Source organism: Mercenaria mercenaria, chromosome 3 (genome assembly GCF_021730395.1).
Source record: "Mercenaria mercenaria strain notata chromosome 3, MADL_Memer_1, whole genome shotgun sequence".
NCBI lineage: Eukaryota > Metazoa > Mollusca > Bivalvia > Venerida > Veneridae > Mercenaria > Mercenaria mercenaria.
In genome coordinates this window covers 67,669,916-67,695,389 of record NC_069363.1, presented here as the reverse complement: position 1 = coordinate 67,695,389, position 25,474 = coordinate 67,669,916, and the positions used below count along the sequence as shown (strand labels likewise).

The 25,474-nt window shown below is 34.7% G+C and overlaps 1 protein-coding gene across 5 annotated transcripts in view; it reads left to right on the top strand.

Annotated features, from left to right (window-relative positions):
* Positions 1–1,078: 1,078 nt before the first annotated feature.
* The window catches only part of LOC123524481 (adhesion G protein-coupled receptor L1-like), a 95,963-nt gene continuing 71,567 nt past the window's right edge, over positions 1,079–25,474 (top strand). The window contains exons 1-3 of one of the 5 annotated variants that reach the window (XM_045302700.2): positions 1,079–1,164; positions 13,748–13,851; positions 15,011–15,034. The gene's annotated coding sequence lies outside the window, so the exon portion shown is untranslated. Of the gene's footprint in view, positions 1,165–5,365; positions 5,771–13,747; positions 13,852–15,010; positions 15,035–25,474 lie in introns of those variants that run through there. The other 4 variants (XM_053538836.1, XM_045302702.2, XM_045302699.2 and 1 more) reach the window with 4 other exon arrangements.

The window sequence follows — 25,474 nt, the reverse complement described above, 5'->3', positions numbered from 1 at the left end:
TGTAGTATATAGTGAGAACCAACCAAACCCGTACATCTAGTGCTGTAGTATATAATGAGAACCAACCAGACCCCTGCATCTAGTGGTGTAGTATATAATGAGAACCAACCAAACCCCGTGCATCTAGTGCTGTAGTATATAGTGAGAACCAACCAAACCCCGTGCATTTAGTGTTGTAGTATATAATGAGAACCAACCAAACCCCGTGCATTTAGTGTTGTAGTATATAATGAGAACCAACCAAAACCCGTGCATCTAGTGCTGTAGTATATAATGAGAACCAACCAAACCCGTGCATCTAGTGCTGTAGTATATAGTGAGAACCAACCAAACCCGTACATCTAGTGCTGTAGTATATAATGAGAACCAACCAGACCCCTGCATCTAGTGGTGTAGTATATAATGAGAACCAACCAAACCCCATGCATCTTAGTGCAGTAGTATATAACGAAAACAACTAAACCCCCTGCATCTTAGTGCTGTAGTATATAGTGAGAACCAACCAAACCCCGTGCATCTTAGTGCAGTGCTATATAGCAAGAAACAACCAAACCTGGTGCATCTTAGTGCAGTAGTTTATAATGAGAACTAACCATACTCACAGCTTCTCAGTGCGGTAATATATTGGAAGAACCAACAAGACTCCCAACATCTTAGTGCAGTAGTATATGATAAGAAACAACCATACTCCCAGCTTCTTAGTGTACTTCAAGCTTCTCAGTGCAGTAGTATTATACTGTATGTAGCAAGAACCAGGCCTTAGTGCAGTATGGTATCTGGTGAAAATCAGTCAAACCCCTAGCATGATAGTTCTGTATGTTTAGAGAAAGATCTTAAGACAAGAAAATAATGTTTAGCTGCAGTTTTGCTGCAGAATTACAGTTATGTCTGAAGTAATTTTATGAGTTATTTTCTCTCGATTGATTTTTGACAGGACCAAAAATGTTGCTGTCATTCCCAGACTGTGTCCCTTGGGTGACAGACTGATTCTATGGATAATTTTCTGTTTTATTAGATTAGAGAATCACCATTGTTGTGCACAGTGACAGTAATTGTACACTAGGAATTCTCTGTATTGCAGAAGCTGAGAAAACAATTGGATTAGGGAGAGAGACACAGTGTGAATATTGAACAGGAGATACAGACTGAATAGAAGGATAGGAGGTTTGTGCCTTGCTACATCAGTAAAATGGAAGGGAAAAGGGGACTATGTGAGAGACTGAAGTAGTGCTCCAGGTGCACTGGGGAAGATATGATATAGACAGAATTGTATGTGAGGTTACAACCTTCTTTACAAAAGTTTTCTTGGACAGGTAGGTTGGGGAGATATGATGTAGACAGGACTGAATTGTGAAAAATAGGAAGAAATTGGAAGAGAATATGAGAGGAGTATCTTGTCTTAAACAGTTTTTAGGGCAGGCACAGGAAGAATGGCGTGAGGAGACATGATACAGACATGACTGAAGTGTGGGAAGAGAATTGTAAGGAAAGTAGAGAGGAAGATCAGTATGTGAACATTATGTAGGGTAGATGAAGAGAATTTTTAAGGAAATATGGATGAGACATGATATGGACAGGGTTGAAGTGTGTTAAAGTTGTTAAAACACTTTCTAGAGCTGGTACAGAAGAAGACTAGAGTGGGTAGATTAAAATAGGGACAGGTGTAGATGTTTGTAAACTAAATTTGTACTTTGAATATGGAAATAGTGGTTTAAATTTAGGTTTTACATACTTTTGGATATATCATTGCTTTTAATCTTTCATGTGGAATATTTATTTGAAATTTTTGTGGTTATGATACTGTCATAATTCATACAGAGCAATGATATAGGCTCAAATATTTATTTCATATCTATACATTCGTATAGCTGTCAGGTGTTCATACCAGTAACATGATAAAAATAAAATAAAAAATGTCAAATTTAATTCACACCCAATAAGATAATATTTATATATTTTTATGGCTACAAAATCACTGAAGTGAGAATGAAAGTTTCTTGATTTTATTTACATATATAATCAGAATATATCAATAAAAACAACATAACATACCAGATTCAGTTAGAAGGAATATTTATGCCTAAGATATACATCATCAAAATGTGATAAAATAATTTCTTAAATAGTAAAGTGACTTGATGCACTGCCCTGGCCTTCGAATATTCTGAATAATGAAGAAACAGATGGATTATAATACAGAAGACAGACAGTGGTGTAAATATTGATGTTACTTTAGGTTCATGTATATGGTCAAGTATTTCAGGTATAAACTCAGTATATTAGATCAATAATTATTAAATGTCTGCTTCATTTTTTTTAAAAACGTTGTATTTAATTGATACATCGGTTTTCGTCTGTTTATAATATAACTATATAACTCTGACTAACTCCTCTCTCTTATACCCCAAGTCAACTAAAATATTTACAGAAAAAGGTTCATAATTATACTGTATTTATTTTCACTTTGATTATGCATGGATGTAAGGGGATGTAGGCCTTCTCCTAGTGCACCTTGATTACTTCTGAATAACAAGAGTCAAACCTATGACCCCTAGGTGGGGAGTAGGAGGCCCTACCCCGAAACCATTTTACATCAGTATAGATAGTGCATGACCATTGTACCAGATATTTTCTGGTTCTAGAGTTTCAATCATTTCCTATTTCACTAATTATTACAGCCATTTTAATTCTGTTTCCTCACACAAAAAGGCTTTATTTTAACATGGGGTAGGGGTATCATTTAATACCAGTATAAAGTTGTCACACAAACAGGCTCCTGCTTTACATTACATTTTCAGGTAACATAATGGGCACAAAAACAAACATGTGGGTATATCAAAATGATTGTCTTTCATGTACTAGAAGGAATGTTAGGGTTCATAGTTGGACTTGTTTTATCAGCAGCAATTTGAGTTGCACTATGCCTTAATTGTCAGTAAGAAGGGAAGCTGTTATATGAATCTTCCTACCTACACTTAATTATGATTTATTAATGACAAACAACAAAATGAATCATACAAATTGTACTTCCATTTGTGTTTTTGTTCCAAAACTATCCAAACATATAAAAAAATATAATTGGAAGAAAAAGTTGCTGGATCTTGCAATAACATATTTTGTGTCATGGGAGGGAAAACAAACAATATTTTATGTGAGGTGTAATATGTCTCGAAAGAGAGGATGTGACATGACATGACAAAAAAAGCTTTTACTTTGTAAATGTAAAGAAATAAATGTATCTTCTGCTGATAATAATCGTAAGTTTGACAAACATAATCAACATTTTTTTTTTTCAAAAATAAAATAATTGTGGCTTAAATAATTTTGATAATTATAACAATGAAATAGTAACAAATACTACAGTAACACAATGACAGGAACCTAGGTAAAAGCCATCCTCCTCCACAAAATTTGGTCCTTTAAGAGATGTTGACATCCCTTTTAAGCTCGTCTGATTTTTTAATAAAATCTACGAGGTATTGTCATCACTTGATCGTCGACATTGGTTAAATTTTTGTTTAGGTCCACATTTTCTAAAAAACTATAAGAGCTACAGCTTTGAAACTTTGCACACTTGTTTATCATCATTAGATGACTTAGTAGGCCAAGAACTATAACTCTGATATGCATTTTGTCAAAATTATGGCTCTTTTTGTACTTAGAAAATTTGAGTTTCTTGGTTAAAATTTGTGTGTAGGTCCACCTTTTCTCAAAAGCTATAAGAGGTACAGCTTTGAAGCTTTGCACACTTGTTTATCATCATTAGGTGACTATATAGGCCAAGAACCATAACTCTGTTATGCATTTTGTCAAAATTATGTCCCTTTTGTACTTAGAAAATCTTAACTGTAACTCTTTTCTTACATATTGTCCAGCACTTGCAGACAAGCAGTGGCACCCGTAGGCGGTGCCCTTGTTCTTTTCAAGCAACAGTTATAGTTCCAAGATTTATTCACTGTTAATTTACAGAGGTGTCTGATGTTACCAATGTACATTCATGCACAATTTGTGATACCATTTAAAAATGACATCTAGGCAAATAAAAAGAAAATTGTTTGTTTCCGATAATATGCTAAAAAAAATCAGGGTAGGTAGGTTGGTAAATTTTTGTTTTTGGATTTTTTTTATTATTAAGTGGGACTTTCCGAAAATTATTTTCGTGTCAAAAAATGAATACAGATAAGAGGATTGTGCTTTTAGAACATCAGTTAGTTGATTTTTAAAATCACTAATCATGTTTAAAGCATAAAAAGTGCAGTTTTGCACCATTTGTTAAAAAGTTGAAAAAAATTCTCCGAGGCCATAAAAACATTTAGGGTTGGGCCAAAAATTTAGGATAGGTCGGGATACTGGAAACAAACAATTTTTTTATGCCTTATGAAGAAAGACATGAACTTTTACATAAATTGGAGCATAATTTGTTGTATTTCTAAACTTCAAATATTTCACTTCAGATGAAAGAAATTGATTTATTTACAACATAAAGAACGTTTCAGCTTTTTTTAAGTAATTTTGATGATATCTGTTTTCCTTAGAATTTTAAAATATGGTTTAAAATATGAACATTTAGCCACTTGTAAATCATTTTTGGTTCAATTTTTGATATTAAATTGAATAGACTTGAACAGTAATAATTTGATTTCATAGTCAAGATTATTACATGATGCAGGATTATCTTAGACATTCTGTTAATGCAGTCTCCTTGACCTTGTTTACACCATGTAAAATTATCTTTTTACTATACTCATCCATTTGATAATAATAATAATAATAATAATAATAATAATAGTAATAATAATAATAATAATAATAATAGTAATAATAATAATAAGGAGGATGCCTGTTACATACCAGGAACTGTAACTTTAACTGGGAGCCCAATCTTTTTGCCTAAAGCAGTGTGATGAAGTTTAGGCATCAACAGTATACACAAATTTTTGACTGGATGTAGTTGAAAGAATAATACCAATTAGTTGATGGACGAGAATTTTCCTCAAGGATAAATACTTTGATGTAGAACTTCCTATCAAAGGAGAGGAGTGATACTTCTTGAAATAAATCTTCAAGGTATTCCTTTCAAATGAAAATAGGTAAATATAATTCTTTCCCAAGTTTGAATAATTTACAAAAAAATTTACTCTTCCATTTGGGTCTAGGAAAAACTTGAATAAATTTTAGAATTTATAAGTATTTTGGTACTTACTAAAAAAAGTGGGTATATATATATTAGTTTTATTACACCAGATTTATATAGCGCCCTTTTCATGATAAACACATTCAAACAGGCGCTTTACATAGTGGATACCTGTTATTATTTTGTCAGTGTGTCATGGATTCATTTTTGAAGTGATTGTTCAAAAGATTTTAATACCTAAAGGCAGTTCTATCCTCGGATAGCTTGTTGTCAAAATTATTTTCACATCACTGGATTTTATTTTTGTCAGTTTAATTTAAGCTTTCAGTGATTGAGTTTTATTGCTGTATGTGCATGAAGAATGTTACAATAATATGTCAAGTTTCATAGATGACTCTGTGTTATGGATGCACATCCTGGATGAGAGAGACAGTTGTGTGTATTTAAAGTCACACTGAAAGCCAGTGGGCAAAATAATTGTTGCGTTACATTTTGTTACATCCATTTACAATTCATGTTGTGATATTCAGTCAAGGTAATTGTTGTGTTGTTGAACTAATTTCTTCCCTGTATTAGCAAAGAGTTTGGATAATGATGCGGAATGCAAAATTCTGAAGCTGACAAGTTGTCCTACAGGTACGACCATTAGTAAGATTTTCTAAACAGCGTTTAAAACACCTGCATTGTGTACCAAAACTGAATAATTTAGTGGGTTTTTTTTTTTCAACTTTTTTCATTTCTTTCTGAAGCAAGATAGCAATGCAGTCAAAATATTCAATTTTATGATATATTTGCTTTCTTAGTGTTTAATCTCATTTTTTATATGTCACAGATATGCTTGAAACAATTTTTAGGATCCATGTATTGCTTGACTATAGTAGAACTTCTATCGTCACCCTTTCGTCACTAGCTGTCAGCATATGCATCATGACAGTTTTGAATATGTATGAAAGCAAGTTTCTCCAAAACTATGAGGCCAAATTTAATGCTCCAAACTTGGTGTGTGTATTGAACATTATACAATTATTGACTCTTGAGCCATTGGATATGATGTGATATTCACCGGAAGTATCGCCTTGATCAATATTGCCCTCTTCCGGTGAATATCACATCATATTCAATGGCTCAAGAGTCAATAATTGTATAATGTAAACATATGGCAAGTAACATAAGTCTAGCTCTTATTTTGTCAAAAATTATGCCCCTTTCTAACATAAAAACTTTTCGAAAGTTTTTACATGTAAGCATGTTTCTCAGGAATTACTTGATCAAATGTTTCAGATTCTCAAATTGGTGTCTTCATGGGGTGACCTCACTTGGCAAGCTTCATAACAGTTGCTTACATTTTGGCAAAATTATGCCCCTTTTTCAGCTTAAAAAATTTAGAATTAGTTTTTGTATGTAAGCTAGTATTAGATGGAAGGCTTATAGTCAAATTGTTGTGATAAGACTATGGTGGCTGTTTTCTGTCATTTTTAGCTTGTCTGAAAAAAATCTATGAGGTATTGTCATCACTTGATCGTGAAGTTGTGCACCTGGTGTTTTAATTGGATCTGACACTGCCAGACCAGAGTTATGGCCCTTGACTTAGAAAAAGATGTGCATTAAAAGGGCCTAAAAGTTTGTGTTGCATATATTTCAAAAAGTATTTGACCCAGGATTATGAAACGTTATAGGAGTATTATTCAACATGTGAAGTTTTGCATCTGGGGTTTGTTAGAGATTTCATTCAGCCAGACCAGAGTTGTGGCCCTTGACTTACTCAAAAATATGCAGAAGTATGTAAAAGTTTGTGTTGCATGTACCTTAAAACGTATTTGACCTAGAGTCATAAATTATTACAGGTGAAGTTGTGCACCTGGTTTCACTCAGCTAGACCAGAGTTATGGTCCTTGACTTAATGAAAAATACAGATAAAATACATAAAAGTCTGTGTTGAATATATCTTCAAAAATATTTCACCTTGAATTATGAAACCATGTACAGTGACAAGAAGTGAGGACACCTGTGTCCTATGGACATGCATCTAGTTTAGTAGTTTGCACGTATTTTGAACAGACTGTATTTCCACGAGTTCTGCTCAGCATTATATCATATAATATCATATGTAACGTGTAAATACAAAAATATATCAATGTTTGGTCTTCAAGATGTGTCTTAGTTATCATTTACTTCAGTAGAAAATGATATTTATTTCTTATATCAGTCATTTTATTTCATTTTGTGACATAATTTTTCAATCAAATTGCAAAATAGTTCCCCAGGAAACCTGAAAACGGGCTAATAAAAATCAATTTGGACTTGTCTCCATATGTTACACAGAGATTATTTATATCCAATATCCTCAGAAAATGAAATATTTGACATTTTCTTGAGAAAAGAACCATGGTGTATTGTGGTCAGATATCAAGATACAATTCATCACATTTTCTACTGGCATTTTCAGCTGATCAAATATAGTTTCCAGGCGATAAGTGTATTGTTGACAGTTTGACAGCTGGTTGGAGTCTGTCTTGTTGACAGAAAATAATGCAATAAGCTTATGTTTACACAAGGCAGAATTTTATTATTTAATAATAGAACTTTGCTTCCAGTAGAATGAATGATATTCAGTGAGCTTTATTTTCTGCTATTTTAAGCTCACCTGTCACCTAGTGACAGAGTGAGCTTTTGTGATCGCCCGTTGTCCATCCGTCTGTTGTCCGTCCAAAATTTCTTATGAACACATTAGAGACCACATTTTGCAAACAATTTAAATCAAATTTGCACACAACTTGTACTGGTATAATATCTCGGTTCCTTTCGAAAACTGGCCAGATTCCTTCATTGGTTCCAGAGTTATGGTCCCTTCAAGGGCCAAAATGTGCAGTTTTTGGTTTGTGAACACGATAGAGACCACATCTTGCAATCAACTTTATTCAAACTTACACACAACTTGTATTGGCATAATGTCTCGGTTCCTTTTGAAAACTGGCCAAATCCCATCATAGGTTCCAGAGTTATGGCCCCTTAAAGGGCCAAAATTTACTATTTTTGGCTTGTTAACGCGATAGAGACCACATTTTATAATCAACTTTAATCAAACTTGCAGTCAACTTGTATTGGCATAATATCTCGGTTTCTTTCAAAAACTGACCAGATCCCATTATGGGTTCAAGAGTTAAGGCCCCTTAAAGGACCAAAATTTGCTATTCTTGGCTTGTGAACACGATAGAGACCACATTTTGCAATCAACTTTAATCAAACTTGCACACAACTTGTATTGGCATAATATCTCGATTCCTTTCAAAAACTGGCCAGATCCCATTATGGGTTCCAGAGTTATGGCCCCTTAAAGGGCCAAAATTTGCTATTTTGGTTTTTGCAGTCATATAGAGACTTCATTTATGGTTTGATTTGATACAAACTTGCAAAATACCTTCAACAACAATAAATCTTGGAATCCATGATGAATCTATCAGATCCAATCATAGCTCTTGGAGTTACGGCCCCAGATTGACCCCTGAAAGAGCCAAAATTTGTTAATTTTTACCTTGTGAACACAATAGAAGTGACATTTTATATTTGATTTTAACCACACTTACACACAACTTAAGTCACAATAAGATCTCGGCTCCTTTCGAAAACCGGCTAGATTCCTTCATGGGTTCTAGAGTTACTATCCCTGTAAGGGACAAAATTTTCTATTTCAGCCATATAGAGGTTTCATTTATGCTTTGATTTGAAACAAACTTGCACAGAATGATTATCTTGATGATCTCTAGGCCTGGATCGAAACTGGGTCATGTTGGGTCAAAAACTAGGTCACCCGGCCAAATCAAAGGAAAAGCTTTTTAACACTTGAGGCCACATTTATGACACTATCTTCATGAACATGGTCAGAATGTTTATCTTGATGATTCCTAGGCCAAGTTTGAAACTGGAACATATAGGGTCAAAAACTAGGTCACCCGGTCAAATCAAAGGAAAAGCTTGTTAACATTCTTGTTCATTTGATGTGCATGAAACTTGGTCAGAATGTTTTTCTGCATGAAATATCACATGAATTTTTATCTTGGTCATGTGGGGTAAAAAACTAGGTCACCAGGTCAAATCAAAGAATAAGCTAGTTTACACCCTAGAGGTCACATTTTTTATTCTGTCTTCATAAAACTTGGTCAGAATGTTTGTTATCATGAAGTCTTTGATGATTTCAAATCTGGGTCATGTGGGATCAAAAACTAGGTCACTAGGTCAAATTAAAGGATAAGCTTGTAAAGACTCTAGAGGCCACTTTTTTGCTCCAATCTTCCCATAACTTTGTCAGAATGTTTATTTTCATGAAATTTTGGACAGGTTTGAATCTTGGTCATATGGGGTAAAAAAACTAGGTCACTAGGTCAAGTCAAAGAAAATGCTTGTTTACACTCGAGTTACCATGTTTTTCGGTCCAATCTTAATGAAAATTGGTCAGAATATTTGTCTCCATGAAATCACTAGGTAAAACATGTTTACACTGTTATGGTGTGTTACTCAGTTGAGTGACCGAGGGCCATCTTGGTCCTCTTGTTTGAAAGAATCCAGAGTGGATAGAAACATGTATAGATTCTGCAATAACTTCTTACTATTTGGTATATATGCATCTGTTGCTGAGTGGTATTTTGGTTTGGATTTTTAAAGGCAACCCACCCCACCCCATCATTAGTCACTCCAGCACCAAAAAAGCATAATGGAAGCACTTAACACTTTTCTGTGCTGAGGTGATACTATATAATATTATAATTCAAAAATTCAGTACCGGTATATGACTGAAAACATAAAACTTTTCAAATATCAAAATGTACAAAAAGTAAGAAGACATAAAATTACAGCACATTTTAAGACAAAACACATATTGAAAGGTGAAAAAGTCTATATACAAAGTCACAACCTTTTGAATGAGATATGTAGACCTCTATACTGGAAGTCATATATAGCTTTTGGCATTTGTTGTAGTAGGATCCTGTCTGTCCCCCAAATTTTATCTCCTACAACTAACACCATCATGGTAATGGACTACAAATGGCCTAAGAAAGTTCCTAGCGTACATAAAATGCTATATTTAGCAAGACAATAACACATATCAATGGTATATTTATAGCATCTCGGTAATTTCATTTGTTTAAAATAACTAACCAAATCTACAGCTGAAATTCCGAGATACTGTGAAAATGAAAACTGAATCTGCTTTTGAAAATTTATGCCACTTTTTCGAAAAGGGAAGATTTTTGTTGATTAGAATTACCTGCTAATTAGAGGAAATTCAGTTTTGCTTATTAATTTTAAAACATAATCCCTGATGTTAACAATGTTACAGCAAAATGTGTTTATTATTTAGGTGAATATATTGAAATTTAATATGCCAATTGTATAGAAATACAATATAAAACTCAGCAGAATACTAATCTGATCTTAATACTTTCCTAAATTTCTTCATCTCTTTACTTTAGAATGCAACACTTGGACTCATGTCATTCATGGAGATAAGAAATAAAGGACCAGCACAGGATACCCCTACAGATAGAATATCCTCTAGCACAATATTCACAATAAATCTATAAAGAGATACATTTCAATAGCCAGTATTCTCAGATACCACTCAAAGACCAACAGATATTACTCGAAGGCCAACAGTTTGTTCACTTGATGTCGGATAATTTGGACACTACCCTTTGCTCAAACTCGTCGTCATGTCCCAGTAAAATCCCTGTATAATGTAAATTCCTTGATGTCTCAAACTGCTGATAACTCAAATTTTGACAGTCCTGAAGAGTTTGAGCGAATGAAGTTTAACTGTATACCAATTAAAGGCCAACATTCACAGATACCAATTAAAGGCCAACATTCACCGATACCAATTAAAGGCCAATATTCACAGATACATTTTCATAGTGGAAGTACCAGTTGGGCTAGATCTATGGATAGAAAGCAGTCACTCCTCTGTTTTCAATCAGATATAAAATGTGACATTTGTGTCACAATAATATAGAGTAAGTACCTTTGATCATCTCAACTACCTAACACATGTATCTTAATATAGTGGGCATACTATGATATCATGTTTAAGCAAGATCAACAAATGACTTGCTTTTTGTAGCAGGGTATCATCTACTTATAATCTGTGTAAAATTATATCATTCTTGTGCATACACTCTGCTGTACTTGTGTTTTCTAGACTGGAAGCGGACTTCCATCTGAATGTATGTAGATAATGCTGTCACCTCAATGAACATAAACAAATGAATGGAAGACCTGGACATACCTATTTACATCATTATGACAAAGATAAAACTATTGAATTATTCATGCTTTTTTAAACATACATACCAAAAACCCTCTTTGCTGGTCAACATTATTACTTACATTCAGGCAGTCTATATAATATGTGAAAATTGTGATAGTTTGGATATTCTATTAAGGTCACTTTGGCTGTCTAGTCTACATGTAGCACAAAATACAACCAAAATACAAAATTGAGATAACCATTAATTTTGTTTGAATTCAACATTATAGTAAAATTCATTCAAATTACAATCTTAAAGTTAGAAAAAACAACAACAGAGAATTCATACAAAATACAACCTTAAAGTGAGAAAGAACAGTGAATTCATATGAAATACAACATTAAAGTGAGAAAGAACAGTGAATTCATATGAAATACAACCTTACAGGGAGAAAGAACAGTGAATTCATATGAAAAACAACCTTATAGGGAGAAAGAACAGTGGATTCATTTGATAAACAACCATCAAGTGAGAAAGATCAGTGCATTTATTTGAAATAAAACATGTTGAGAAAGAACTGTGACTAGCTTACATATAAAAGCTTCTGCGGTAAACTGATATTTTGCCAAAGAGTCAACTTATAATGCCAAAGATGTGTGCAGAATCTGAAAACATTTGGTCAAATAGTTCCCGAGAAACCAGCTTACATACAAAGCTTTCACAAAAGTTTTATCTTAAGAAGGGGCTCTGCACACCATCCCCGATATGGTTAACATTTGTGTCAAGTTTCTTCAAAATCCTTCAAGGGGTTCAAGAGTTATAGAGCAATGACCTTTGACCCCTACGTGTAACCTTGTACTCACTAGCGATGAATCAATGTAAACACAATTTTGTACTAAATGTTATATACATAGAATTGCATTGTTATGAATTAATACTGTGCTTATTAGAACAGCACTATAATTATGTGCTAATCAGTTCTGTCCTGATATTATAAATAATTGAGCCGCACCATGAGAAAACCAACATAGTGCATTTGCAACCAGCATGGATCCAGACCAGCCTGCGCATCCACGCAGTTTGGTCAGAATCCATGCTGTTGCTGATGTGTTTCTCTAATTGCAATAGGCTTTGAAAGCGAACAGCATGGATCTGGACCAGACTGCGCGGATGTGCAGGCTGGTCTGGATCCATGCTGGTCGCAAAACCACTATGTTGGTTGGCTCGTATGTTTTATGACAATATATATAGTTTTACTGAACCTGTTTGAAATGACTGTTGTGGACACCAACATCTATAACTGAGATGTATCTTTATAATTAGCTTGACGTTTCGAAGAAAATGTAGAGCTATTGCACTTGCCCCAGCGTTGGCGTCTGCTTCGTCCGTTGGTTGAAGTTTTTGATAAGTCAAATATCTCTGTTACTATCAGAGCTATTGACTTGAAACTTAAAATAGTTATTTACTGTCACGGTCTACACCAGGAGAAACAATCCCCTTAACTCTGATTTGAATTTTGACAGATTTATGTCCCTTTTTAACTTAGAATTTTTTGGTTAAAATTTTTGATAAAGTCAAATATCTGTTACTATCAAAGCTTTTGACTTGAAACTTAAAATAGTTATTTACTATCAAAGTCTACACCAGGTGAAACAGAGCCCATAGCTCTGATTTGAATTTTGATAGATTTAAGCACTGAGAAAATGGAGCGTGCTGTCTTACGGACGGCTTTTGTTTTGTAATAATATTGATATAGAAACACCATTATTCTCTTCACCAGATTTGTCCTTTTTAACAAGGAAAACTCTAACAAGGAAGAAAACATGGAAGTGTAATTTTCTAGCTTCAGGAAGGCTGAGAAGTAGTTAGAATTGACGGCGCCTGTAATTGGTTTGAGAAATGACATTGTCGCACTGTAACTGTTGTCATAGCAACACAAAATTTCTCGTTCTGTCTGTGTCTGTTGTCAGGCTCCTACCAGTTGTAAGAAGTGGTTTTTCAAGTGCCTTAAATATTTCTGTAGTAAAAAAGAAAACTATGTGTACCATTTAAGGAGTTTTTGGTAATTCTTAGTATGACACACCTCTAGAACTCTCTACTATTTTGCAAATTTTAATTGAGATTTGTAACTTTAACTTTTAAGTTATTTGTGTATCAAATAATTATGAAAAGAACTTTTTGCTGATAGCTAGAAGATATCAGTGTAATGTTGCAGCAAAAAAAATTTACCAAAATGTCGAGATCTGGTGTTGTGGAACTGTTTAAAAAAATACAAATGATAGTATGTCTCAAAATGGATGTAATTGTCAGCGTGTCTTGTGTCATTTTGATTAATGAAGAAATTTTGGGTCTCATATTTTCATGTTTACAGTGATGGAAATATTCCTGCTGAGAACATGAAAAGGTAGCTGAGGTAGATATATGACTTGTGGTACAACAAGGACAACTTGAATACATTTAGAAAGATTATTACTGGTAGGTGGTTATGCACTTTTATCATATTGAAATTTAAGACACAATATGCGCTAATCCTAGTTTTAGTCAGATTTAAATATATTAAGATTTCTAGTCTTGTGAATTTTTCAGTTTGAAATGAATATTAACATGGTTTACAATTTGTAATACTAATATAATGTATGCATTCCAGATTGGTTAGAAAGGTGAATGTAAATCTTTTAAGAGGAAATGAGAAGTTGAAAGAAGTTCAACAAAAATGACAATTGTATTTTTGTGGAACCAGCGAATTATCATCAATGAAATAAAATTACATCAATTAATGAAATGCTGATTTATTTTTAGCTCGACTATTCGAAGAATAGGGGAGCTATCCTACTCACCCCGGCGTCGGCATTAGCATTAGCGTGGGCGTCAAACAAATGTTAAAGTTTGCGTACCACCCCAAATATTTTCAAAGTCCATTGAGATATTGCTTTCATATTTTGCATACTTGTTTATCATCATGACCCCAGTCTGTAAAAAGTAGGAGGCAACTCTATCAAGCATTTTGACTGAATTATGGCCCCTTTTCGACTTAGAATAAATGTTAAAGTTTGCGTACCACCCCAAACATTTTCAAAGTCCATTGAGATATTGCTTTCATATTTTGCATACTTGTTTATCATCATGACCCCAGTCTGTAAAAAGGAGGAGGCAACTCTATCAAGCATTTTGACTGAATTATGGCCCCTTTTCAACTTAGAATAAATGTTAAAGTTTGCGTACCACCCCAAATATTTTCAAAGTCCATTGAGATATGGCTTTCATATTTTGCTTACTTGTTTACCATTATGACCCCAGTCTGTAAAAAGGAGGAGGCAACTCTATCACGCATTTTGACTGGATTATGGCCCCTTTTCGGCTTAGAATAAATGTTAAAGTTTGCGTACCATCTCAAATATTTGCAAAGTCCATTGAGAAATTGCTTTCATATTTTGCATACTTGTTTACCATCATGACCCCAGTCTGTTAAAAGGAGGAGGCAACTCTATCAAGCATTTTGACTGAATTATGGCCCCTTTTCGACTTAGAATATGCTTATTGTAATGTTAAAGTTTTACTCATTGCTTATATTATACTATCAAGCACTGAGAGTAGTCGAGCGCGCTGTCCACTGACAGCTCTTGTTTAATTTCAGGTTCATGTTAGTTGATATTCAATGGTAAGTTTTTCATTAGTTTGTCAAATTTGTTCAAAGTTTGAAACAGTAAAACTTTAGAATATGGTACTCGGGTGCATTTACCTGCTTTAGGCAGATTTTTTGTCTAATGTGGGTATGTTAAGTTTCCTTTTTAGCTCGACTGTTCAAAGAATAGTAGAGCTATTGGACTCACCCGTGCGTTGGCGTTTGCGTCTGCGCCGGCGTCCCGATTTGGTTAAGTTTTTGTATGTAAGCTGGTATCTCAGTACCCACCAATGGGAATGGATTGAAACTTCACACACTTGTTCACTGTCATGATCTGACATGCACTGTGCAGGTCCCATAACTCTACTTTGCATTTTTGCAAAATTATGCCCCTTTTTCGACTTAGCAGTTGTTGGTTTAGTTTTTGTATTTAAGCTGGTATCTCAGTATCCACTTATTGGAATGGATTGAAACTTCACACACTTGTTCACTGTCATGATCTGTCATGCACTATGCAGGTCCCATAACTCTACTTAGCATTTTTTCAAAATTATTCCCCTTTTTCGACTTAGCAGTTTTTGGTTAAGGTTTTAGCTCACCTGTCACAAAGTGACAAGGTGAGCTTTTGTGATCGTGCGGTGTCCGTCGTGCGTGCGTCCGTGCATCCGTCCGTGCGTAAACTTTTCCTTGTGACATCTCTAGAGGTCACATTTTTCATGGGATCTTTATGAAAATGGGTCAGAATGTTCGTCTTGGTAAATTCTAGGTCAAATTTGAAACTGGGACACGTGCCGTCAAAAACTAGGTCAGTAGGTCTAAAAATAAAAAACCTTGTAACCTCTCTAGAGGCCATAATTTCCAATGGATCTTCATGAAAATTGGTCAGAATGTTCACCTTGATGATATCTAGATTAAGTTCGAAACTGGGTCACGTGCGGTCAAAAACTAGGTCAGTAGGTCTAAAAATCGACAAAACCTTGTGACCTCTCTAGAGGCCATATATTTCAAAAACTCTTCATGAAAATTGGTCAGAATGTTCACCTTGATGATATCTAGGTCAAGTTCGAAACTGGGTCGTGTGCCTTCAAAAACTAGGACAGGAGGTCTAAAAATAGAAAAACCTTGTGACCTCTCTAGAGGCCATATATTTCACAAGATCTTCATGAAAATTGGTCAGAATGTTCACCTTGATGATATCTAGGTCAAGTTCGAAACTGGGTCACGTGCGGTCAAAAACTAGGTCAGTAGGTCTAAAAATAGAAAAACCTAGTGAGCTTTCTAGAGGCCATATATTTCACAAGATCTTCATGAAAATTGGTCAGAACGTTCACCTTGATGATATCTAGGTCTGGTTCGAAACTGGGTCACGTGCCATCAAAAACTAGGTCAGTAGGTCAAATAATAGAAAAACCTTGTGACCTCTCTAAAGGCCATATTTTTCATGGGATCTGTATGAAAGTTGGTCTGAATGTTCATCTTGATGATATCTAGGTCAAGTTCGAAACTGGGTCACGTGCGATCAAAAACTAGGTCAGTAGGTCTAAAAATAGAAAAACCTTGTGACCTCTCTAGAGGCCATATATTTCATGAAATCTTCATGAAAATTGGTCAGAATGTTCACCTTGATGATATCTAAATCAAGTTCGAAAGTGGGTCACATGCCATGAAAAACTAGGTCAGTAGGTCAAATAATAGAAAAACCTTGTGACCTCTCTAGAGGCCATATTTTCCATGGGATCTGTATGAAAGTTGGTCTGAATGTTCACCTTGATGATATCTAGGTCAAGTTCGAAAGTGGGTCACGTGCCCTCAAAAACTAGGTTCGTAGATCAAATAATAGAAAAATCTTGTGACCTCGCTAAAGGCTATATTTTTCAATGGATCTTCATTGAAGTTGGTCTGAATGTTCATCTTGATGATATCTAGGTCAAGTTCGAAACAGGGTCATGTGTGGTCAAAAACTAGGTCAGTAGTCTAAAAATAGAAAAACCTTGTGACCTCTCTAGAGGCCATACTTTTGAATGGATCTCCATAAAAATTGGTCAGAATGTTCATCTTGATGATATCTAGATCAAGTTCGAAAGTGGGTCACGTGCCGTCAAAAAGTAGGTCAGTAGGTCAAATAATGAAAAAACGTTTTGACCTCTCTAGAGGCCATATTTTTCATGGGATCTGTATGAAAGTTGGTCTGAATGTTTATCTTGATGATATCTAGATCAAGTTTGAAACTGGGTCAACTACGATCAAAAACTAGGTCAGTAGGTCTTGAAATAGAAAACCTTGTGACCTCTCTAGAGGCCATACCCTTGAATGGATCTTCATGAAAATTGGTCAGAATGTTCACCTTGATTATATCTAGGTCAAGTTTGAAACTGGGTCACGTGCCTTAAAAAACTAGGTCAATAGGTCAAATAATAGAAAAACCTTGTGACCTCTCTAGAGACCATATTTTTCAATGGATCTTCATGAAAATTGGTCAGAATTTTTATCTTGATAATATCTAGGTCAAGTTCAAAACTGGGTCACATGAGCTCAAAAACTAGGTCACTATGTCAAATAATAAAAAAAACGACGTCATACTCAAAACTGGATAATGTGGGAAGAGGTGATCGATTCAGGACCATCATAGTCCTCTTGTTGTATGTAAGCTGGTATCTCAGTATCCACTAATGGGAAAGGATTGAAACTTCACACACTTGTTCACTGTCATGATATGACATGCAGTGCAAAGGTTCTGTCCTGAAAGTCTTGATGTATGTTAAGAATCTGTGCTGAAGTGTTGATGTACATCAAGAATTGAACTTTACGTCTCTGTCTGGAAATCTCTGTGCTGGCCTTGATGTAGATGATGAACTGGACAGGAGACTTTCTATGTGTGAGATCTGACAGGCAGCTGTTTGTCTCAAGGCTTGAACAAATTGTTATTGTAGTTGACTTGATGGTCAATAACTGTTGGTGGCCAGCAACATTATCATTTACAAACAGTGCTCTTTCACCCTTTTGTCTCAGGTGTGAAGTCCATTATAGCCATTGTAAGTCCAATGATAGATGACCTCTTACACAAGGTTTGATGTTTGGTGTTGAATGAATTAATGATGAAAATAGATATATCAAGGGCAGGAAGAGAAGGTTTAGTGAAACAAACCTTGAACTTATAAAGAATATTCAATGATGTTGTTTCTTATCAATATTTGTTATTTAAGGTTGAGGTATATCATCAAAACATAGAAATATTTGATAAATGAACAACATCTTTACCAACAATCTATATGTACTTCAGTCCTTTTCCAGTGTACAACTGATGATTTAGCTTTCATACTTTATTTTTCATGTTGAAAGCCAATACTGTGAAATCATTAATATTCGTGGGGGACTAATTTTCTTGTTTGAGTTAATCCACGAAATCTAATCCCAACGAACAAGTAAAATTCCCATTCATTTTATGTTCAAGAGTTGAAACCCACGAATTCAAATCCCCACGAAATTGCTGTTTTGACCAAAACCACTAAAATTCATGCCCATGAAATTAAATGATTTTACAGTATTAAATTTAAACCTGAAGCTAGCGAAAAATAACTGTATTAGGACATTAAGTTAATATCTAGAAAATGTTTGCACATACAATGTATTTAGATGTGTTTCCAAGAACATAATGTCTACTGACTTGAAGATCTATGGGTTATGAGAAGCTAAACATCATCTAGAATTTTCAAACAGATTCATTTTCAAAGGAAGAAATGAGATTTATTACTGAAAATTTACAGTTAGGTAATGATAGGAGGAAAGAAAATATGATCGTAACAAAAAATACTTTACAGACTATATGAATTTTATGACACTGAATCACTTTACATTTAAATGCAAAATGAAAATCTGACCAAAATATTTATAATCTATCAGATGGTTCAAAACAAAAAAGTTGTGCCAAAAGAAGCTATTCCTATTTTATGGCATGCACCTTATGTTTATAAATGTACTTAATTTGCATATCGCTGGGGCGCATTCAGAATTACATTTACCTTGTGGAACTGGCAGTAACAGAAAATAATGCAATGCAGATGTTCTTTAGTTAGTACTATAGTTAAAAGAAAGACGTTTTCTCTGTCAAAAATTCCTGTATTTACCTCACCTTGCTGTGATGTGAGATAAGGAGTGTGCTTAACGTATTTCACTTGATTTGTTGTTGTTGAAAACATGGCCTAAGTAGCATTCTACATTACTGAATGCACTGAATTGTAGGAAATAGCAAGAATACTCCTGTATTAATTTATCTTGTTGATTATCTCAATTGTGTTTATTTCATCAAATGTTTGAAGTTCTAAACATACATTCATTGTTATGAAGACTGAACCATTCCCATTTCAAATTGTGCAGACATTTGGTGCCCATATATTCAAATACCTAGACATTTTAATGTGCCTGATGTAAGATCGTTACAGAAGAAAATGAAAAAGGAACAGTTTTATCATTTCCTGGATTCTGTTTTATAAATATAATAATAGACTGATCTTAAGTGTTGTCTTTATAGTATGATTTATGAGAAAATTCTCTGTAATAATTCAGAATGACATGATTCAAAGGGGAAATAAGAAAAATAAGAAATGGATTCATGACAGGAAAACTATTAGTAATAGTAGTTATATACTTTATTGCTTTCAGTCTGGGATAGGATGAGTACTTTACTTTCCTGCCTTCCAAATTAAAGAGCTCCTACTCATTTTGCTTTGTGATGAGTCTGCAATGCCACAGTATTTTCAAACTTTCCAGTTGTGGTGACAGTCACATTTCCTAAATTGCCAAGTTCTGAGTTATAAACACTTTTTACAATATATTTACACTGCCTTGGCATTAGCAATAATAAACCTTTTAGTCTAGTCCAGATTTCAATAAATGTGAGAGGTTCAGGCATTTTGTTAGTAATTGGTTCCATATACTTTTTAGCTCACCAGAGCACAAAGTGCTCAAGGTGAGCTATTGTGACTGGTGATTGTCAAGCGTACGGCGTCAGTCGTCCGTCATCCGTCAACATTTGCCTTGTGAACACTCTAGAGGCCACATTTGTGACCCAATCTTTATGAAACTTGGTCAGAATATTAGTCTTGATGATCTCTAGGTCAAGTTCGAAACTGTGTCATGTGGGGTCAAAAACTAGGTCAGTAGGCCAGATCAAAGGAAAAGCTTGTGAACATTTGAGAGGCCACAATTTTGAGTCAATCTTGATGAAACTTAGTCAGAATGTTTGTCTTGATGAATTCTAGTTAAAGTTCGAAACTGGATTATTTGGGGCCAGAAACTAGGTCAGTAGGCCAAATCAAAAGAAAAGCTTGTGAGCACTTTAGAGGCCACAATTTTGACTCAATCTTTTTGAAACTTTGTCAGAATGGTTGTCTTCATGATTTCTAGGTCAAGTTTGAAACTGGGTCATGTGGGGTCAAAAACTAGTTCACCATGCCAGATCAAAGGAAAATCTTGTCAACGCTCTAGAGACCACAATTTAAGTTTGAAACTCATGAGAATTAATCAGAATGTTTGTCTTGGTAATCTATAGGTCATGGTTGAATCTAGGTCATTTGGGGTCAAAAACTAGGTCACCCAGTCAAATCAAAAGAAAAGCTTGTGAACACTCTAGAGGCCAGAGTTGTAACCCAGTCTTTATGAAACTTGGCCAGAATATTTATTTTGATGATTTCTAGGTCAGATTTGAAACTAGGTCATATGGGGTCAAAAACTAGGTCAGTAGGCCAGATCAAAGGAAAAGCTTGTGAACACTCAAGAGGCCACAGTTGTGACTCAATCTTTTTGAAATTTGGTTAGAATGTTTGTCCTGATGATCTCTTGGTCAAGTTTGAATCTGGGTTATATGGGGTCAAAAACTAGGTCATAGGCCAGATCAAAGGAAAAGCTTGTGAACACTCTATAGGCCACAGTTGTGACTCAGTCTTTATGAAATTTTGTCAGAATGTTTTTCTTAAAGGGAAAGGCAACGTTGTTCTATTGTTAATTTTGTCAGTTGGGATTTCTTAAATAATTAAAAAGAAGTGAAATAATTTTCAGAATCGGAGTAAAAATGAGAATGTTATGTGCATTTAAATATTTGGTCAAAGTGGTGGCCATTTTGTTTCCATGGTAACAAAAAACAAAATTGCAGATTTATTAAATTTTTAGATACACATTTTAACTGCATTTAACTATTACTGTAAAATAATTTCTCTAGCTTTTCCACCTATAATGAAAGAAATTGTCATGTTTTACACCTCACACTCAATAAACATATGAAAATTAGTCTTTTAAAAGGTTATTTGCTAAATAAAGTATTCAGTAGTGTGTAAATGACATCATAAACACACTAAAAGGCTTCCTCCATTATCAGCCATTTTCTTCAATTTCAAACTGCCATATCTTTTTCAATAGTTGCCAGATTTTAAAAATTCTTTCAGCGTTATGAAAGGCTTGGTGATGGCTTTCATATCAAATTAACTTGTTTTCAGGCTTTCCTTACCCTTTAATGATCTCTAGGACAAGTTCGAATCTAGGTCATGTGGGGTCAAAAAGTAGGTCAGTAGGCCAGATCAAAGGAAAAGCTTGTGAACACTCTAGAGGCTACAGGTGTGACCCAATATTTATGAAACTTTGTCAGAATGTTTGTCTTGATGATTTCTAGGTCAAATTCAAAACTAGATCATGTGGGGTCAAAAACTAGGTCAGTAGGCCAGATCAAAGGAAAAGCTTGTAAACATTCTAGAGGCCACAGTTGTGACTCAATCTTTATGATACTTGGTCAGAATGTTTGTCTTGAAGATCTCTAAATCCAATTTTAATCTGGGTCATATTGGGTCAAAAACTAGGTCGCAGGGTCAGATCAAAGTAAATGTTTGTGAACACTCTAAAGGCAACAGTTGTGACTCAATCTTTTTGAAACTTGGTCAGAATGTTTGTCTTGATGATCTTTAGCTTAAATTTGAAACTGGGTCATTTGGGGTCAATAACTAGGTCAGTAGGCCAGATAAACTCTGGTGAGCGATATAGGGCCATCATGGCCCTCTTGTTTATAAAATTATAAACCTCCCAAGGTAGTTTTAATGCTGTATTACAGAACTCACTTGACCTTTACATAATTCATGTTTTACACCACATATAGTGTGGATGTAAACAAGTTTAAAAAATAAACCCAAGTTAATATAGGATTAAAAAGGTAGTCTGAACATGGTATAAGAAGGACATAAATTTTGTGAAAATTAAATTATTCGCACATAAATGTTTTCTGTTCTATGGGGACAAACCTATCAGAATTGTATTAAGTACTTTGACATTATATCAATAAAATTGTTTCCTTAATATCAATGAGGGTGTATTTTCAAATATAGCACAAGTATATTGTATCACCTTGTTAAATGAAAAAGTTAGTGTAAAACAGGAGTCACAACAGGACAGAGTTATTTCACGTTATAAGCGGTCACTTTGATTGTTGACAATAAGTGACCAATTATCCCAGTGTGGATGATGTTACAGTAAGTAGATAATGATTGATCCAGTAGAGAGACTGACCTGTAACTGGACACCAGAGTCATTTGCTGTTTTATCAGTTACTGCCATCAAGGTTAACATAACACAGATACTGATCATCAAGTTGGCAGTGGACATTCTAAATGAAGATGTTGAATTAATTGACTATGCTTCTGAAACCTGTTGAGGTATTTGGTTACCCTGTAAGGTTTTGTGTTACTTTGATTCAGTCATGTTGGGATGGCTACAGCTTGATTATTATATCAATGCATTATATATTGCTGGACAGTCTTCATTTCACTTCACTTTACTGTGTTATGATATTATTTGCTTGTTTAAATAAAAGGGACATAATACATTGTGGCGTTGTCCATCTGTCTCCATCTTTGTTTCTGGCTTCTAAATCAAGTGGAATAATAGATATGACCTTCAAGCTTTACACATTAACAAAGAACCAATACAATATCCCTTTGTTAGATGAAAGGTCAAGGATACAAGGTCCAAAATTTAGGTATGTTGACTTTACATACATCAATTAAATAAATACATGAGAATATTTGAAATATTCCTTAATATTGAAATATTTACATCCTTGATTCTCAGTTTCTGCATTTTCCATTCCACTTGTTGTTGCAGCCATTACTCCTATTTTTAATTTGAAATATGATATATTAATAGAAAGTACAAGTAACACAATAGTAGTTTTTGAAGAAATAAAGATTAAATCCAATGAATAGTTCTGGTCATTGATCCAGTATAAAAGCATTTTTGTTCATGAGAAAGATGAGTTGACCTGCTTTATACTAGATGTCAGAATCATTGACAAATCTGTTTTAAGATGAGAGGTAATTTGAATTTCAAATCTAGATCAACTGATACAGGCTGGAATATGACAAAAGATGAAAGTGGGTGACAATGTATTGAAGTGATGATGAGTGTGGTCACTTGATGCCTCAACTTGACTGTGCAGCCAATTTTCAGCTTAATGTATTTCTTAATGACCTGTTGTATGCCTTTAATAGAAAAGGTAATTAATTCTGACAGATAACTTTGAACTTGGGTCAGTGGGACAAAAATTAAAGCTGGTTGTCATATCAGATGAAATTTGATGGGGTGTACTGTAGTAGCAGTTGATGGTGAATTTTCATAGCATCATTAAGTAAATGGATTAATAGTAAATAGAGGCAGGTTTTATACTGCTTGAAAAGTGCATTCATAGAATCTCCATTCCTGCAAAAGTCCACTTGTAATATCATAAATTTAAACTTCTTACTGGTCTTAAGCATTCTTCTAATGGATGTACTGTAGTATAGTGGTTTGGACATGTTATGTATCAACTTATTGGTTAGCTCATCCAGCTATAGTGTTAACTTGGCTTGCACTAGGCACAATATTAATCACTTCAGTGAAGTCCAACATCCAGAAGTTTGTAAAAATTGTTGTTGATATTCATTTACTGTTGTGAAGAATGTGCAGCAGAAATTTAAAGTAAGGTGTTTTTGGTATTGATGTTCATTTTGCAATCCTGAGTGCAGTAAACTGTATCATGATAGAACAAAAATGAATTATTTCTCAACTATGTGTAGAATTGTCAAATACAGCAATATAATTTTAATGAGAATACACTAAAAGCATTTACACACTTTCTGCCCCTCGACTGAGGCTTTTACAGAAGAAATGCACTCTAAGGACAGGTCAGCTCACACTCACAGGATAGGTCAACTCTCACTCACAGGATAGGCCAACTCTCACAGGATAGGTCAACTCTCACAGGATAGGTCAACTCACACTCACAGGATAGGCCAACTCTCACAGGATAGGTCAACTCACACTTAGAGGATAGGTCAACTCTCACATGATAGGTTAACTAACACAGGATAGTCAACTAATACTCACAGGATAGGTCAACTAACACTCACAGGATAGGTCAACTCTCACTCACAGGATAGGTCAACTCTCACTCACAGGATAGGCCAACTCTCACAGGATAGGCCAACACTCACAGGATAGGTCAACTCACACTCACAGGATAGGCCAACTCTCACAGGATAGGTCAACTCACACTTAGAGGATAGGTCAACTCTCACAGGATAGGTTAACTAACACAGGATAGACAGCTAACACTCACAGGATAGGTCAACTAACACTCACAGGATAGGTCAGGTAACATTCACAGGATAGGTCGACCAACTGCCAAATACTTAACAGAAATAACATTGAAATGTCAAAACAGCAAAAACAGTATAATTCCCATAAACTATAATTATGCCCCCATATTGAGGGGGGTTGGGGGGGCATATAGTATTGCTGCTGTCTGTATGTCCGTTCATCCCACACTATTAGCCTGGTTTGCTTCAAACTTTCACAGATAAACAAGCTTGATATGCAGATGACTATAAGGAAAGGAACTTTTGCTGTGACTATTTTTACTGCAGTTATGGCCCTTTGATAGTTTTGCTATATGGAATATAGAGAAAAATCTTGTGTGTCAACTCCTCAAACACTATTGAAAGGATATGCTTGAAAGTTTCACAGATGAAGGACCTTCATGTGAAGATGACCATAAATAATGGACTTTTTTCTGTGGTTATTTTTTGTAGAATTATGGCTCTTTCTTAATTTCACAAAGTTGCTCAAATGCATAACCTTATTTGAATACAATTTGCTTCAAACGTTTAGTCGAACGTCCTTCATGTGAAGATGGTCTGAACGAAAAACTTTGCTATTTAGAGGAAAGGATGGTGCAGTATGTGGGGGCGTCAGTGTACTATGGACACAATTCTAGTTTTCTCCGACATGCAGTAACAAAGCAACAACAACAAATATAAACGGTAAACTGATGGTCTAACTAACCGCAGGGCACCAAAACATATGTTAATTTATTGAAAATAATGTACAGACAGAAGAATAATTATTAGCTCATCTGATTTTTTAAAAAATATGAGGTATTGTCGTCACTTGATCATCGGTGCC